Below are 19,669 nucleotides of genomic sequence, written 5' to 3' on the forward strand. Positions count from 1 at the left end.
CTTTGGATTATCGACAGTTTGAATTAACACGAGTCAAATGTATATGTTGGAGCTACGTACTTAGTCGTTTTACTAATGGCTTAGCTTGGTTCAAGTGCCGTATTTTAATAATTTTGGAAACTAAATTTTTTAATTATACATGTTAAAATGGGATATAAAGTAGTCTATATGTGTTATTCCAGCCCCCGGTTCCAAATTTCATCCTGATCCTTTTAGCCGTTTTGACCGTATTCATTGAATAACAAACATGCACAAGAACACAGAAACTCTTTCGCATTTATAATAGGTATTAGGAAGATTAAATGGCTAAATTATACACAACATTAAGAAAAACTTACGCTTAATTTAAACTAAAGATCTTATCAACCAAGATCCAATCCTACATAATTATATACTTGTTATGTAACCTTCTTATTTTCATCTCACGATAGAGGCTCCATAATTACCAATTGCCCATTTCACCGACGGATCCCTAAACGGTGCACACTCTAAGTTTTTTAATATTCACCTGTGCGGAGGTATGTGGGCAAAAAATCCAAAATGTCCGCCAACAGACTGTACATGAGTACTCATGAGTTTTTGCAAAATATTTCCTTACAGGGATTTAGAAGACTAGAAAAGCTTGTCTTATAATAATTGGGAAGAGGTGCACTTGTTACACCGGGCTCATCAACAGCCTATAAGTGGCCACTGCTGACCAAAGGCTTCTTCTCACACGGAGAAGGTTTGAGCATTAATCACCACGCTTGCTCAATGCGGGTTGGCGGTTTCAAACTTATAATCTGTAATTATAACCGCAGGTTGCCTCACGATGTTGCCTCACGAAGATATCTTAGAAAGTACATGTAACTCGGAATTTTAGAGACGGATCAACGGATGACGTCATAAATCCTACATCGCACATATTATGAAGTTTACATACGAATAAACATGGATAGAAAATCCCAACGAACAACAGTTGGGCAGAAAGCCCGCCAGGCATGATCACCTCGCCTGGTCGGAGGATCCTCCTTTACTTAGGGAACTTTACTCAGTGTTGCCTTAAAATGGCTTATCTAGTACAACCAACTTACATCCATATCAAACAACAGTTGTAATAATGAGAAAATAGTTTCTAAAAATGTTTATCCGTGTGTTCAAAAAGTATTTCCTAACTGTATTTTTCCTTTATACGCTCCGATTGGAGAGTTTCGCAGTCGATTCTATTTTGTTTTTTAATGAACGAATGTTTCATCGATCTGTTGAAAAGTATTTGTTTGCCTGCCCAGTTTATGATGTAGGCATATTTTTTAACTGAGTTAGGCTGCTTTTCCACCAGAGATGTGCTATGTAGCCTGCGAAGATGTAATAGCTAAGCTGTGAAACCTTTCTGATTTATTTCGTTGCGGGATCCAAGACAGTCATTCATGTCCCTGGGACGCGCCAGACTTCAGTGTTCCGGTGTTTTCATGTTTGTATCTACTGTAGATCCTGGTGCACAGGAGTTGCAGCGGTATGGGAGGTTGTGCAGGCTTGTCCCATTAAAAAAGCTCTGCAACTATGTAACTGTGCGAGGAAGATGCGCAGCTCGAGTATGCGATGTATCGATAGTAGGGAAGCTATCCATAGCACGCATCTTTCTATATAAAAAACATAGCTTAACTGAGTCCATTTCCACCAGTACTAAGCTATGTGTACCAACGAATATGATTGGTGGAAGCCAAATGCATCCACAGCAACGTAGCATAGCACATCTCTGGTGGAAAAGCACAATTAAACTGGATTCTTAATACTGTCATAGGTAAGTATAGAAAAAATATTTAAACAACTACCTATAAAAAGAGTGGTAAAGTGAATTCAAATTGAAACTGCAAACGAAAGAAATGCATAATTCTATTGTCGTATGCAACAAACAACGTTCTCATCATCATATCAGCCATAAGACGTCCACTGCTGAACATAGACCTCCCCCAAAAACTTCCAGATAGACCGGTTGGAAGCGACCTGCATCCAGCGGCTCCCTGCGACCCTTAATCAGGTTTAAACATCGTTTTAGTGAAATGTTTTTATTTACTACATGAAAAATACTAATTTTATTGCATAGGACTTCGCTTAGTATATCTACTTTATATTTAGGATCAAAATACTCGTATCGTCACGCCTTTTATCCCGGAAGGGGTAGTTACATTACGGCACGTTATGCCGCTATACAATGTACACCCAACTTTCACCATTTGTGTTGTAAGTCCCATGTAATAGGATCAAAATAGTAGTCGTATAAACCAGAGAATTACAAAAATATTGTATCATATACCTACTGCCATCTAGCGTCGAGTAGCAAACACTAAATGTGACTTAAAATAAATAATGGTCTTATTTGTGAATAATATTAGTAAATAAATATAATTGCAACACTAAAAATTAATTTCACGTATTTTAATACCATATTTTTGTAAATTAATTACATAGTGCTCTCTTTACCGCCATCTATGAGCGAGTAGCGGTAAACACACACGTAATAAAATATTCAGCGCGGGCAGAAAGTTACAATGTTACAAAAATTGGCGTACACAACCGAATTTCAACCTTGTTCTCAGCGTAATACGGTTAAATGTTAATTCAGCAGAAACATCAAGGAATAACATTAGTAAAATATTTAAGGCCGTAGACTACAGAAATAGGTGTATCGTTTTACATTGCTATTGAAAATGAGAAAATTCTTAGAACGTGCCACGAATACTGTACACGTTTTACTAAAATAACGAACCACACAACATTTAGAAACGAAAACCCGACAAAAATCCAAAAAACCTATAAAAAAAAATGACACAAAATATAAAACTGCATTGACGAGAGAAGAGGAAAATCAATTTTTTTCCTGCGAATTTACATCTGTCAAACGCTGTGCAACCGAGCGGGACAGTCGATGTAACACTATAGGGTTAGAAAGAGACAGAAATATTCGTCGATATGGTACCTTGTGTGTGAAACAAAAGCTCATCTTGTTTGAGACACAGAGAGACACAGTTTCCCATCGCGTCGGGCGTACCTTTGCGTTTATTGAGAACAACGCCATCTGTGTTCGTAGTTGGAAAACTTGGTAGTTTGTGACAGTGTGCCGTATTCATAGTGAAGATACTGGGGGTGTGTTGGTTTTTGCGTTTGTGTGTGTAAGCGGAGGGTTGAAACGGACGCAGCGAGAGGTAGTGGTAGCAAAATAGTAAATTATTATTTTTAAGGGTTTAATTGATTTCTTATTTTTCATAGCTGTTGATGAATTTTCTAATTTTCTTTGAGTAATTAAAAAGCAAGATGGTGTCAGCACATGTACATGATAATCACACTAAATTATAATTAATGTGAAAGTTTGTATGTTCGTCTGTCAATCACGCTGAAACTACTTACCGAATGAATGAGTTAAATTGGATCATAGAGTACTTTTTATCCAACTGGAAAGCAGGGGAAGCAGCTGGTAGAAGCTTGTATAATATAATTCACTACACATAATGTAAGCTTTGTGCATATCAGGTAAATCTAATAGATGAGATATTGAATGAAATTAAATTTAAATTACAAAGTATCATGAAAAAAAAAACGAAGGCACTGATAAAGTAAATGAACAATTACTTATAATATAAATGAGCAGTGCAAGCGCGACTTCTAAGCAAAGACTTTTAAGGGAACAAAAGTACCATTGGTTTTCTGAAAACTCGTAATAATATAATAGTCCAAAATCTTCCTAGACTTCGTTGTGTTGACTTGGGTTAAATCAGAAATGTTATTTAAAGCCTCTTTATTTTGAACAAGAAAAGACTATTGCTAATATAAAAAATAACGAAAACTTTACAAAGAATATTAACTTTATAAGCAAGAAAATGAGAAAACTTATTTACAAAAAAAAAAAAACGTTAATTAGCCAAAAATATTTTGATGAAAAGCGAAAGAAAAAATATTTTGGCGCCCAACGTGGGACCACGATATTAGTTCCAAAATTCTCATTTTTTGATTCAATTCCGTGTCAAAATTAACAAAAAAAGTACCAAATCCTGAATAATGAAGGAATTTCCTCATTCCCAACAGATTAACCCCGTTCATTAAGCCTAATCTCAGAAACGGCTTAACCTAATTTAATCAAACTTACATACAAAAATAAGAATTACAAACGCAATCAGGCCAAAGTGATTAACAAAAAAAAAACAGAGAAAATATGCGAAAAACCCGAAAAACCTCACTAATTAAATCATAGGGATTAATTCTAATTAATTTATTGTCAAACGGGAATTAAATTATTTTTTTAATATCTTCTCATAAGCTTCGGGTGCTGATCGTACGCCTAATCTGCGCCACCCTCCCGTAATAGGCCATCTCCTCGTTTCCATGGCAACGGCAAAGATGGCCGCCGCCCCGTTACCTCTTCCACCCGCCGGCGGGTATATAAACGCGCCCCCGAAGGCTTTGGACCAGAGCGCCACTACATCTGCCCAAGGCGCGTGTGTCGCGTTTTTCTTTTTATTTCCCGATATTTCGCAAAATTTAATTTCCTATTTTATTTTCTACCGCCTACCTACACTTATGTTCCGTTCGCTCCGTTCTCCTCGCATTAAATTCTGTTTTTTTCCAAAATTTTTCATTTTGTTTTATTTATTTTTTCTCAGTTTTTTCTTATTATTTCGTTTCTTGTGGTCGGTGCGAAGCTGTTCACCAAAGGTAAGTGGACTAACACATATATTTGTTTCAGAATCTCCATATTTGTTTCACAAACCACGAGGCGGAGGCTGTATCACCGTTATTTTTAAACACGTGCAATGATTATCGATTTCGGTGCAGATGCGAAGGGGAGTAAAAATAGCATCTACACCTCTCCGAGTTCTCGTACTAAAGGCGGCTTTATATTAAAGATAGTAAGGTTTATTATTCGCTGAAGGAGTCTGTTACTTACAGCTTTTTAGGTCTTGTGGTTCGTAGAATTTAATATGAAATCTTGCTTCGATTTTGCGGTGTTTTTCGTTGAGTAGGTTTTGAGTCAAATTGTTCTCTAGGTATCATCTGATGGCGATGGAAAATGCTTGAGTACACCTGAATTAATTATGATGGCGTCCATATTTTGCTGTGGAGGGGATACAGATCTCGCGCCAACGCTATTACTTGTATATTACTTGGTAAATTGTCAGTCGATTAACGTTCAGTTGGCAGGAAATTATACAGAGGCGTGATGTATTTGATTCTAAGATTAAATCGCGACACGTGTTTCGTATTAGTACCGGATTTTGATGATGATGAAGGCGTTTATGCTACTAGATATTTCTGCTTACCAGATGAATTTTAGGACGATGTTTCAATTTAAATAGACATAGAATTTTAACACATTGAACGCCGTGGTGGTCACCGGTGACCGACGTTAGCGGAGGATTTGCCTTCAACAGTTCTCTATTGGCAGTCAAAGACTTAAAGTACTCTTCATCTTTACTAAGTATTCGCACGAAGCACTTCGCTTCAAGCTTTCTTATGCGAACTGCTAGAGAGTAGAATTCTTTGCCGGAGTCTTCAAAGCCCGAGTGAATAGGTTGCTTATGAACAGACATGATCTATCGTAGGCTGCATCATTGCCTACCATCAGGCGAAATAGTAGTCATACGTCAACCCATCATATTTTGAAATATACTTAAAAAACTAAGTTTATATGAGGTTGACCGGTAAAAATAAAATATAACACTACTGGCTCCTTATTTTTTCTAAGAGCTGTAAAAATATTGTTCAATGTTCAAACTCTAAATTACTCGGCACATTCTATTGAATAGTCTATTTGTCGCTAGCGTGATTAATGATGTTTTGGGTTCGATTTCTGATTCAAGAGCTTCTCTTGATCAACGTTGCTTGTATTTTCGAATTCTAAGGGCGTTACTTACGTTCTTAGGCCACAGTAACCACTGATTCCACTTACAATCAGGTGGGCCGTGAGATTTCTTGCCACAGTCGTGGTATAAAAAAAACTTTCTGCTTTAGTAATAATGCTGAATGTACTAGTACAAAAATGAGACCTTTGAGGAGGGAAAATCATCCAAAGACTTCTCCCGCCTTGGGTGAAGCGAGGATCAATCTTCATTTGAAACAAATTGAGATGTTCCTAAAATTGAATAAAAATATCAACCATCTGTAAAAGGTTTCAGAGAAATGTATATGTTCACTAAGTACATAAGCTACCAAAACTATATAAAGTTATTTAATTCCAAAACATTATAAGTAATCAGACGATATTAAACAATGAGGTATTCATAATAAAAGCCTTGATGAAAACTAACACATATTTTCATTAAATTTTGAAATCCAGTACAACATAAAAAAAAGAATTCACTTTACAAAAATCTCAGTAATTAACCAATGAGGCAATTACAAATAATAAAAGCTATGACGAAAACTAACATACGTTTTCATAATAATGTGCAATCTCAACATAAAAAAAGAATTCCCTTTACAAAAATCTTAAGAGGCAAACAAAATAGGAGATTTTCAAAAAATAAAAAATACTTCTCTCAACAATAAACACCAAATAGCCTTTATTTCAACACAATTTTTAACAATTCAACCTCGTGTGCCAATCGGCCATGCAAGCAGGTTCCCAAATTAGTATCAGAATATTGAGCTACTCATTTATCTAGGCTACAATCCGAGTACTAGGCTATGAATAGGGCACTTTAGTTGCAGCCTGAATTTAGACGCATTTGGGAATACTGGAATAGAGTAGTGTATTACTCAAGCTAGAGTTTGTTACTTAAGCTTGGTAGGTATATGGGAATATCCGGAGCTGCGGACTACCTAGCGGGTTTACCGGGGCTCCGGCTCGAAAAGCAGGAGAAGGAACGGGGTGGTTTTTAGTCAGTAAGAGTCTGACACTCCCTCTCGCCTCGCCCAAGGCGGGAGAAGTCATTGGATGATTTTCCCCCCTCAAAAAAAAAAAGGTGTATGGGAATAGGCTTGCAAGATTAGATTCAAAGGCCTTGTGACTCCTCTGGTGTTGCGGGTGTCCATGGGCGGCCGCTGATCGCTTACCATCAGGTGACTCGTCTGCTCGTTTGTCACTTATTCCATAAAAAACGGTATTTCTGATTAATTAAAAATTATATTTGCTCTTAAACAGAGATCAATCTTCAATTGGAACCAATTGACAGTTCCTAAAATTAAATGATTTGAAATATCAAAAATCTATAAAATAGGTATTAGAAAAATGTATAAGATCACAGACTAATACCTAACAATATATACTAGGTAAAGGGGTTTACCTACCCCTTCAAAGATTAAAAAGCGTCAAGTTATATTATACAAAAATTACATCGTATCGTCACGCCTTGTATCCCCGGGGTAGGCAGAGGTGCACATTACGGCACGTAATGCCACTGTACAATGTATACCTACTTTTCACTAGGTGCATGCGTGCAATCGCACTTGTAACAAATATGAACTATCACTATCAAATAAAATCCACGTGTCTAAGGTATATAAAGGCAACTAGTTAGGTATATCTTAACCAATATTCTTCCAAAATACAGGCTATGAATAGAAATCACCAATATAAATAAACAATATTTCACTTAAAAATAATTAGACACAAAAATTCTTATTCATAAAAACAACAAGGAAAAAAATAGCAATACTTTTACAACAACTAGGTACAAGCTACAAGACAAACAAGAAAGACTTCATAACTACTCTTTATTAATTAAAGAACATTATAAGTACCCACTTTCATTAAAAAATAGACAGCTTGTACTCATGAAAAGAAAAATAGCTTTTATAATTTCTTTCGAGTTCTTCACTATGAATAGTGCACATTAATGCTTTAAGACGTTTGATACTAAGTAATTACTATCTGAACCTAGTCTTGCCTACCAGGGCTCCGGCTTGAAAAGCAGGAGTAGGAACGGGGTGGTTTTTATTCAGTAAGAGTCTGACACTCCCTCTCGCCTCGCCCATGGCGAGTGAAGTCATAGGATGATTTTCCCCCCTTAAAATAAAAAGTCTTGCCTACCGGGGCTGACTACCTAGCGGGTTACCGGGGCTCCAGCTCAAAAAGCAGGAGTAGGAAATGGGGGTTTTAAGTCCATAAGAGTCATTGGATGATTTTTCCCCATAAAAAAAGGCAACGTCACGCCTTTTATCCCCGAAGGGGTAGGCAGAGGTGCACATTACAGCATGTAATGCCGCTATACTATACAGGGTACGCCCACTTTTCACAATTCGTGTAATAAGTCCATGTAATAGGTGACCCTATTAATTGCCATATACTGGACACAATTCCAAACTCCATGCTACTAGGTACTGAGAAATTTTCAAAATACCGAAAAAAAAACTCCAGTAACACTTAGCCCGGCCCGGGAATTGAACCCAAGACCTCTTGCTTGACCAACGAGGCAATCTTTTTTCATCCTATCTTTTACAAAGATATAGTAAAATGTACCTATAATATATATACAACGTGTATTCTATATTATATGGTAATTCCGATAGATTCTCATAGAATATTTTATGGTAAACGCTTCCCATAGATTGATGGGTGTTCAATAGCTATACTATTTTCACCTTACCTCGTTATTTCGGAGAAAGGGTAGACAGAATTCTTTATTTTAGGTATTATTTATTCATTGTTTTATTTAGACTAAATAGTTGCAACATTTAAATTGTCTCGCATATTGCAAAAGGATTGCGTTTATTATACAAGTAATAGTAGTTACTGTTAAAATAACAACATTAATGGTAAAATACGGGAGAAAAACCTAGTTTAAGGTAACGTTTTTGAAATAAATGTGCTACGACTGCACAGACGCAACTTCGATTCCCGCATAGAGCAACTGTTGGCGTGATCCATAAATTGTTCTTTCGGGTTTAGGTGTGATGTGTATGTGAACCTATATGTTTGTATGCACACTCATGACGCAAGAGTAAATCTTCGCTTAGGACGTTTAAAAGAAATTTAAAAAAGCTCAAAGTATTTTGCACTGCCCTGGGCCTAACCCAATAACACCTTTCTCAGTAGTCACATTCACGAATACTTAACCAACAATCTTAAGGCACTAAAATATTCCAGAGCTGCGGACTACCTAGCGGGTTTACCGGCTCGAAAAGCAGGAGTAGGAACAGGGTGGTTTTTAGTCAGTAAGAGTCTGACACTCCCTCTCGCCTCGCCAAGGCAGGAGAAGTCATTGGATGATTTTCCTCCCTTAAAAAAGGCACTAAAATATCACTATTTCCCTCCCAATACTTATCTATCGTTTGACCTTTAAGCCCTCCCTATTACCGGCCACACAGTTTAGACAGAGGTCAAAGAGGTCGACATTCGAGAGGATCTAAAAATAGCCTCTTAATATACCTTCGCAATTACTCATATGAGCAATAAAGTGCCTTATTATTATACTCATTAAAGGTCAAAATTCTATGTCCCCTTTTAGCCTGGGATTGGCAATAAATCGTAGACAATTTCAAAGCTTTTCATATCAATTATTATAAACTAGTTATTCGCGCGGTTTCACTCGCTGCTCGGCTCCTATTGATAGTAGCGTGATGTTTTATAGCTTATAGCCTTCCTCAATAAATGGACTATCCAATACAAAAAGAATAATTTTATCTATAAGACTATCCAATACAAAAATTGACTGCACGGTTGGCGCGGTGGCTGGGCAACTGGCTGCCGTGCAACGGGTAGCGGGTTCGATTCCCGCACGGAGCAACTCTTTGTGTGATCCACATATTGTTGTTTCGGGTCTGGGTGTCATGTGCATGTGAAATTGTATGTTTGTAAACGCACCCACGACACAGGAGAAAATCCTAATGAGTGGCCACGTTTTTTTAAAAAAAAAAAAAATTGAATTCGAACCAGTAATTCCGAACATTATAGGTATTTTAAAATGTATAAGCCGGTAAACGGGATTGCAAACCTGAAGGTAAGCAATCGCCGCCGCCCATGGGCACTAGAAACACCAGAGGCGTTACAAGTGCGTTGCCGGCCTTTGGAAGCTAGGAATTTAAGGGATGTTGGTGTGATATTGATTAAATATTATTTTCAACTCACCTGCTTAGGACAATATGGCAATTTCCTCTTTAGTTTTAATTATCGTGCTGGCCATGAGGTTTAAGACGCCCGCTTCTCATGCATGAGAATGCGGGTTCAAAACCTACCAATAACGGCAAGTACCAATGTGACTTGTTCCGAGCTATATGTACTTTCTAAGATTATTTAAACACCACTGACAAACGGTGAAGGAAAACATCGTGAGGAAACCTGGGCTTATAATGTCTAATTATAAGTTTGAAATCGCCAACCCGCATTGAGCAAGCGTAGTGATTAATGCTCAAACCTTCTCCGTGTAAGAAGAGGCCTTTGGTCAGCAGTGGACACTTATAAGCTGTTGATGTGATAGAAGACACTTAGTCCAGTAGTAGTACTTATACTGTCCAGGGTGTTCAAATCTTATATCTTATATACATATAAAAATGGATTTCTGTTCGTTAGTCTCGCTTAAAGTAGGGACCTGCTGGACCAATTTGTCAAATTTTGGTCTTGAATTATTTGTCGAAATCCCGGTAAGGTTTAAAAGATGAGAAAAAAATGTTAAAGGCTGTAGTTTGACAGGGTCTGCTAGTTTTAAATATTTTCGTCAATCTTTTTTTTACTTTTTTGAAACCTATGTTCAGTATAACCAATTTTAAAAGGAAGGATATATCCAATACAGTTTAGAAATTAAATAATATAATGATACATTAGGTCACGGGGTCGTTGACCGATAGCGTGTTGCTCACGGATGCTGGATCGATAGTAACGTCTGTGCCCAACTAGTGAAGGGAACGAGATGTCGATAAAATTATATTTTTAGTGTCGATATTTTTGTGTGATGTAACGTAACTGAATTGTTTTAGGTTACATCTTTTGGCATTGGTGAACTGTAACTATGGTAAAGATTAACTTAATTTTTGATATAAATTCATCATTCAAGAATCATTTTTGTATTAACTAGGGATAACTAACTGATGTCTGTCTTGTAGATTATTTTAAAACATTACACTCGTCTCATTTTTATTTTCTTACTAAAACAAATACTTTTAACGATATATCGATTTAAAATATCGCGTGACGCGTCATTTCTTTGTACGTTTTATTCGTAGAAATGACATATTTGCTCCCACTCCTAAACTTTGATTCGTTTTATCTAAGTATTGTTATCTTATATGACAAAATAAAAAATACTTACAAACGTGTTTACGGTAAACACCTTTAGAGTTGTAAACAGACTTTAAACCAAAGTAACTGCCTCCTCCTAAAAACCAATTTCTCACCTCACCAATGAAAAAAAAACCTTGTTTAGGTAACCTAGATTCGAAAAAAAGTCAGAGAGCTACAAATTACCTAGTTTGCGAGTCATTACCAGCGGCATCACTCCAGCAATCCAGCTAACACCAATTTCGTTTCTTCGAATCTCGTTCCCTCCCGTTCCTCCGGAGTTAATTGTACTAGACTACTCTGAGAGGAACTGGAGAGGGCTTTCAAACAATTACGTACTAAGATTATAATTAATTTCAAAGTTGGACTTGATTTAGTTTAATAGAGGTTCTGTGAGTCCAGGTGGATGGGCAAGATGTTATCGTTTGACTGCACGGTTGGTGCGGTGGCTGGGCAACTGGCTGCCGCGCAACGGGTAGCGGGTTCGATTCCCGCACGGAGCAACTCTTTGTGTGATCCACAAATTGTTGTTTCGGGTCTGGGTGTCATGTGCATGTGAACTTGTATGTTTGTAAACGCACCCACGACACAGAAGAAAATCCTAGTGTGGGGCAACGTTATGTAATAAATAAGAGAAATAAGAGTTTCGGTAACCAGACTGGACCTTTAGTATTAATTTGCTTTACGTTTAAAATAATCGAAACGAGAGGGCATTTGGCTCTGATCGGTTGGTTCAATCGTGTCAGCCAATCACAGCGCCGAACGCGCTCTCGTTTCGATTACTTTAAACGTAAACTCATACTAAGCGTATAGTAGTACGATTAGTTAGCACGAATGAACCAACCAATCAGAGAGCCAAATACGCACTCCTTTCGTTTTCGTTACTCATACTTCCCTGGACTTACAAAAATAATTCAAGACCAAAATTTGCCAAATCGGTCCAAGCCGTTTTCGAGTTTTAGCGAGACGAATGAACAGCAATTCATTTTATAAGTTTTTAAACTGACTTGGTCACTAACACTATTATTAGAACATATGAGGGGATATTTACCATATGTATTCACTTTGATGAGTTTCCGATATTTCGGCACTGTTGCAAGCGCCATGATCACGGATTAAGTGTCAGTTAATCCGTGATCATGGCGCTTGCAATAATAGCAATTCATTTTTACATAGTTATAAGAAGAAGATTCTCTAATAATACTTAGCATTATCGCATCTTTTGTTTTCTGAAGATGTATCTATACACTTACAACGACTTGATCGATGATTACTCCTAATTCCTTAGGCTACCTTACAATAAAATTAGTACACTGGCGTTTTGACCTGAATTTCTTTTTGTCTATACCTAAAATGTCTTGATCTAATTTCGTTGTTCCTTCCTGGGATTGTTACATTGTTATCTTATTAGTATCACTACCAATTTCTTTCCTTAGTTGCTCGGTAGCAAATGTAAGTTGTTCAAAATGTCCAATTAACTGTTTTATCGGAAATAAAATAAGCCATGTATGGCTATTTTTTTTTGTAGTAGTAGTGGCTAAAATCATCTTATGACTTCCCCCGCCTTGGGTGATGTGAGAGAAAGTGACAGACTCTTACTGACTAAAACCACCCTGTTCCTACTCCTGTTCTTTGGGACGGAGCTCCAGTAACCCGCTAGGTAGTCCGCAGCTCCGGTTCGGGCATCAGCCTTATTGGGCCCCATCTGTGGTGATCTGATGGCTTTTTGAGGCCCGCGGAACAAAGTCCTGTATGGTTAAGGGTTCACCTCATGGTAAACATCCCACCCCGCACGAAGCGTTTTACTTCAAGCTTCCTCGTGGGAACTGCTAGGGAGTGGAATTCTTTGCCGGAGTTCGTGTTTCCTGATGGGTATAACCTGGTTGTCTTCAGGGCTCGAGTGAATAGGTTGCTTATGTGGGCGTGCTTCATCGTAGGCCGCATCATCACTTACCAAGCGAGATAGTGGCCAAACGTTGACCCAACAAATATTATGATAATAAATAGTTCTCATACATAGCAGTCATTCTTATAACTAGTCAAAGTAGAACAGGGAACAGCTGATTAAATACAGTCAACCCTTTAGTTTCATAGTACATGATATAAGTTTTTAAACTGACATGGTCACTAAAACTAACATTAGAACTTAAGACGGGATATTTACCATGTTTATTTATGTCTATGAGTGGAAGTGAAGTAGAGTTATTAATGTCTACGGGTGAACTGACTTCATCTGTGGTCATGGCGCTTGCAACAGTGCCGAAATATCGGAAACTCATAGATATAAACATGGTAAATATCCCGTCTTAAGTTCTAATGTTATTGTACCTGATATTTCAGGGTTGGAACAAATATTTGTACGGCTGAAGGTATTTGATTACAATTTGAATGTTCCCTGGAAGGCTGCCAGTGGTATTATGAATTCCTATTCTGTATAAGTACAAGGAATCAGTTTGTTTAGAAGTGGTGTCTTTAGTTTGGGGCGGTTAAGAAAAGTGTTGCTTATTTTACTTTGTGACTTTGAAATTTTCTTTGATATTGATGCAAAATTTTGGCATGTTTTGGATAAATCTTCTTTCCTATTTTTATTTTTTAATTTTGGGACAAGACCACTACAAGCTCCAATACCGCTGCAACTCCTGTAAGCCAGGATCTACAGTAGATCTTTCTTACTTATTATGGAAACCAACTGCTTCGTTAGTTGAGTAATTGGAAGGTATCGCAGGTTGGACAAAGTATATTTCCATTTTTTTAAAATGGCAATTGACTCCCTACTACATGAAACTTATAACACTCCTCCGGTGTTGTGAGAGTCCACAGGCGCTGATCGCTTACCATCAGGTGAACCGTCTACTCGTTTACCACCTATTCTATAAAACAGACAAATTGGTGTTGCTACTATATGCCTCTACCATTCCCTTTTTTAAAGGGCAAAAATCATCCAATGACTTCTCTCGCCTTGAGCAAGGCTTGGTCAGACTCTTACTGACTAAAAACCACCCCGTTCCTACTCCTGCTTTTCGAGCCAGAGCCCCGGTAAACCCGCTAGGTAGTCCGCAGCTCCAACAAATCACTAGACTATAATCTTCGACATGGGAACCTTAATCTGTTTGCAATCAAAATTATACTAAGATGGAAATTTTCACCCTTCAATGGGCAAGTCCATTACAGCTGACCATCTTTCGACTCTCCTTAATTACGATGCACTTTGTAATTTTCTACCAATTAAGTGACTTGATGGACTCTCCCCTGATTTTAAATGGGTCTGGAAGTATTTGGGTGATGCGACGTCCAATTTAATTTTGTTTTAAGAAAGTGATTTTGAGTTTGGGTGATGTGTAAAGGGTTTGGGGCTTGGGTTGAGTAAAGATGGGTTTTTTGGTTTGGTAGTGGTAGGGTTTTTGTTGTTTTGGGTTTGAAATGAATTGAAATGAAATGAAATGGAATGAAATGAAATTATTTTTGTAAATAGGCTACAAAAGAGCACTTTTACACGTTTAGGTGGGTTTTTCGTTGTGTTGGACTCGTTGTATATAGTTAAGAGGGTGGTTTGGTGTTTTTAATAAATACTCTCAATTATGCAGAAAACATTTAAGGTCTCTTTTAAAGTCGTGAGTTTCTGATGAAAAAGTGTATTTGTAAAATAAACCTATTAATCATAATAAAAATAAATAGGAAATAACCTTAAATTCAATCCCATAAAATAGTTGTATGACATTTTAAACATTAGAAGAAAAAAAATATGTCTCCATATTTTCCCTTTTAAAAAACACACTCCATATACTAAAAGACCCTCACCTAAACAGACAAAAACCAACTCTACACGTCATAGGAATAAAATTCAAAATTAAACAAAAAGCATAATGACATTTGACGCACACAGAGGGTGTTCTTAATTCAATTCGTTCATTTTATCGAGCGACGCTCTACGCTGTCAATTTTAATTTTTTGACAATTGATTTTTCATACCTCGGTGCTGTTTGTTTAATAATCTACCTTATGTTTTTGGAGATAGGGTTGTTTTTCAAACGTGTAAATGTTTCAGGGTAGATTTGATCGGTCTAAAAAAAATAAAATTTTTTTCATTATTACATGAAGTTATTTCCAGGCATCCTCTTTTGACTTAAAACTAATAAGTGGGACATATGTCTTAACTGTTATACTTGCTTCCAATAATAGGTATAGCAAAAACGCCTAAACACATAGAACAACGCCTAGCTATAAAAATAAATCAATCCATATTTCCAAAACTTAATCTAACTCACAAACCAGACTTCAACTACCAAAACCATCGATACCAATGTTCCCATCACTAGCAAAATCTCCCCTTCATACGCTATGCACATTCCTGTACACACACATACACACACTGTGTGCCTGTGTGCGTCACTTTAGAGAGGGGCCCCTTCAAATTATTAATGTTTCACTAACGGATACTGTGAAATAACGTATATAGTATATCTATAGATAATCTGGTGTGCTAAAATGTGATATCACATCAACAGCCTATAAGTGTCCACTGCTGACCAAAGGCCTCTCACACGGAGAAGGTTTGAGCATTAATCACCACGCTTGCTCTCTGAACTAATAATTAGAAACTATAAGCCTAGGTTCCCTTGCTTTTTTTTTCTTCACCGTTTGTCTGTGATGTCTAAATTACCTTAGAAAGTACATATAACACGCTTCAAGCTTCCTTGTGCGAAGTGCTAGGGAATGGATTTTTTTGTTGGAGTCTATGTTTCCTGATGGGTATAACCTGGGTGTCTTCAAAGCCCGAGTGAATAGGTTGCTTATGGGCAGACGTGCTCCATCGTAGGCCGCATCATCACTTACCATCAGGTGCAATAGCGGCCATACGTCGACCCATCAATAGTAAAAAAACTCACAGTCTCATTGGTACAATACTTGCCGTTGGTAGGTTTCGAGACCCATAATATGACAGTAGCAGTAATTGAGTAATCTCATCGAACAAACTAATTAATTTGCTATACTATAAAAGAATCTGGTTAAAACTCAGTACTGTCTATAACCAAGTTGGCATAAAACCATAAAAACAAACAGATGTAATCAAATAATAATAAACTATTAACGAAAGACGTAACACTTAAACATCTTTAATATAACAAAAAAAAAATCTAAAAATACATTTACCATTTTTTAAAGAAGTTGCCACGAAAAAAATATTTCATAGGCATTAAAAAGAGGACGGAGATGGCATCCCTCTTGCAAATTACTGCTTTTAACAATAGGATCCTCCCTTTTGATGCCCAGGTAAATGAGAAAGCACGACCGATTAAAAGATAAACGTACCTACACTATGAAAGAAAAAAAAAGAAAAAAAAAATAAACAGACGAAAAAAAAAAACGATGTCTTTGCAAAGGCAGAGAGAGGCTGAATGGAATACTTTTATTATCTGTGTCGTCGTCTGCTTTTTGACAGCTGATATTTTTAATCTGTGACCAATGATTGATATTGGTGTTGATGCGATTTTAATGATGTTTGTCGGGCCGTTGCGGAGATTGTGTTACAAATACGCGTAAATAGATGTGACAAATAGCATTATTTGGAATTCTAAATTGTCTAGTACTCTATTGACCTTTTTTTGAGGGGGGAAAATCATCCAATGACTTCTATCGCTTTGGGCGAGGCGAGAGGGAGTGTCAAACTCTTACTGACTCAAAACTACCCCGTTACTACTCCTGTTCTTCGAACCGGTAACCCCGGTAGTCTACTGACCCTAAGATCTTCAGTAACGTGAGGGTGATAGATTTATAAGAAAAATCTAAATCAGCTTTTATGACAGAAAGATCTTTTTGAGAGGGAATATCATCCTATGGCTTTTTGTTTAGAGTAAAACGAGAGGGAGTGTCAGACTCTTACTGACTAATAACCGCCCCGGTTTCTACTCCTGCTTTTCGAGCCGGAGCCCTGGTAAGCCCGCTAGGTAGTGCGTATAAAATTGGAATGCATTAATAAACAATTAATGCATTCTAATTTTGTCATAACATGGCTTAAACTATCATAGAAATAATTCATTATAAGTATAAAAAGCCCCCATAACAATAATATAACATCAGTTACTTTAGTAAATACCAAACTACTGTTTATAAGTTCACCATGGCATTTGCAAAATGGCATTACCCCCATTACCAAGCGAATTATGACATTTAAATGCCATAATAATGTCAAAATGCTTCCCTAGAGGGCGTTAATGACAAATTGTTGATTTGAGAAATTAATTTGTAGCGAATAAATTTAATGCATTTTAAAGTTCGATTATACAATATTTATTAGCGACCCGCCCCCAGTTTCGCATGGGTGCAATGGTGTTATATTATGCATGTATACCTTCCTCTTGAATCACTCTATCTATTAAAAAAACCGCATCAAAATCCGTTGCGTAGTTTTAAAGATTTAAGCATACAAAGGGACATAGGGACAGAGAAAGCGACTTTGTTTTATACTATTTAGGGTGTAAGTTTCCAATTATTGTTATAATGAAAAGAGAAAAAGTAATATTCCAATAAATATAAATATTCCAATCGTTCCAAGTATTATTACAATCGTTTTTCTTTGGTTAAACGTTCAATTTTCTTTTTTTAATCAGACAAAATGTTTTAAAAACGATGTTAGTATCTAACAACGTTTAAAGGTCTACTAAAACGTACACATTTTCTCATATAAAACAAGAACAATCTAACTACAACCACGTTCGAAACAGAACGAAACACCAAAAACATCGTAGGCGTAGGTACCTAATACAACTCAAAAAATTGATTGCAACTCCCAATATTTGCTCAGTCCACAGCTCCCCCGCCTCCCAGATGACACAAATATCAACTAGCCAGCTCAAACAATCAATGCAACGGACCCAACCCCAAATAATTTGCCCAAAACGGCCCGCCTAACATTTTTACCTCCAATAAATCAAAGCGACATTCTTCGAACAAAGCTATTCCCGCTATCTGCCGCTAGATGGCGCTGTACACAAATTCTGCTCGCCAACTATGCTAAATGGCATATTTCGGGCTTGGCGTTTTAGACGAAAACTTGGAAATTATGCCATAATAATGTCTATAGATGTTTTAGACGGCTAAGTTCGCAAGTTTGTGAACAGTTGATTAAAGTTTCCCCTTAATACTTGGGCTGCAATGCTTTGTAAACGTTGTGGTTTCGTGTAGATATCAAAAATCGGATTTGTGGTTCGTTTGCCGGCTCTCTGATTGTGTCGGTCGTTGTGTGGGCTGAGATTATGTTTGTAGTGTCGTTTACTTGTGTCGGGAGTTTTTAATAGGCTTATGTAGTTGGTATAGAGAATAAAATGTAGCTTGAAAACTACAATGTGTGTTGGCAAAAGAACAAACAATGTTATTTGTGAGTTGCGTTTTGCGACTGTTTGTTTTTCCGACAATTTGGATGTTTCTCCGTCAATCACGCTGAAACTAATGAACGGATTTTGATGTAATTTGTTATACAGACTATGTACCTATGAGGTGACTTGGGTGATAGAATACCTACTTTTTATCCGCGGGAATATGGGTGAAGACGCTAGCAGAAGCTAATAAAATAATCATTTCATAACATTAATTAATAATAATTTATCTCGTTTTGGACAGGTAGATAATTATAACCCTTTCCTGCCTAGCGTGGTCACAATGAGTACATAGGTCTTCTATCTATCTATTTTTCATTTAAAATAATATTGTAGGTAATGTAAAATGTTGGAATTAGGGTATGTTAAATATTTGTAAAAGAAAAAGCTAGTTTAAATTTGAATGATGTCTCAACATAAACAATACATTTTATAAAATCTTTTAAATGATACACGAATCTGCACAATGCATTTTATTTTCCACCCTCATACATTCACTGGAAACATATTTCGAATTCACTCAGCAAATAAACCAACATTTACAATTCCCCTATCTTTCACAATAAAAATAAAGCAGGGAAAACAAGAATAAAACTAAAAATAAAGCAGCGCGCCATCTATTATCGAATAGCAAGAAACTCTTCATACATTCTTTGAATGCATTATCGGTTTCCACACGAATAATTCCGCTTGCATTGCGCTAAAGATTATGAGAATACGCGTTTAGATGTTATTTCCACGTCGCTGAGCGCGTTTACCTATTTTAAAAGATATAAAAATTGAAAATAAAATGTTAAAAATATAACAAAAAGAGATTGGAGGCGCCGGGTATCGATCCCGGTACCTCTCGCATGCTAAGCGAGCGCTCTACCATCTGAGCTACGCCCCCGATGTGTAAGAAGTTGAAATAGTAGTTTAGTATCACAACACAGTCAAAGACATTAAATAAATATGTGTGACGTCAACCAATATGTAGAAAGATTGAACTATTTTAATAATTAATTTCGTTAAGATTCATACTTACATCTAATATATCTAATAAGAATTAATAAATTATAATATTAAATACTTAGGTATAAAATAAAATCTAAATCATTAGTTTTATGTAAAA

General features: G+C 36.8%; 2 long non-coding RNA genes and 1 other non-coding gene across 3 annotated transcripts in view; 2 read left to right on the plus strand and 1 right to left on the minus strand.

The window, feature by feature from the left end:
- LOC126912136 (uncharacterized) overlaps positions 1–19,669 on the plus strand; it is a 196,196-nt gene that overhangs the window by 36,839 nt on the left and 139,688 nt on the right. The gene's annotated exons all lie outside the window — the stretch shown is intronic.
- The window catches only part of LOC118280121 (uncharacterized), a 60,583-nt gene continuing 45,367 nt past the window's right edge, over positions 4,454–19,669 (plus strand). Inside the window, exon 1 of the long non-coding RNA XR_007706776.1 lies at positions 4,454–4,686. This is a non-coding gene — a long non-coding RNA (uncharacterized LOC118280121). The remainder of the gene's footprint in view (positions 4,687–19,669) is intronic.
- On the minus strand, positions 19,375–19,447 carry Trnaa-agc (transfer RNA alanine (anticodon AGC)). Its single transcript has one exon. It is a non-coding gene; the product is annotated as a tRNA-Ala (tRNA).

This window comes from Spodoptera frugiperda, chromosome 22 (assembly GCF_023101765.2).
Source record: "Spodoptera frugiperda isolate SF20-4 chromosome 22, AGI-APGP_CSIRO_Sfru_2.0, whole genome shotgun sequence".
Classification (NCBI taxonomy): domain Eukaryota; kingdom Metazoa; phylum Arthropoda; class Insecta; order Lepidoptera; family Noctuidae; genus Spodoptera; species Spodoptera frugiperda.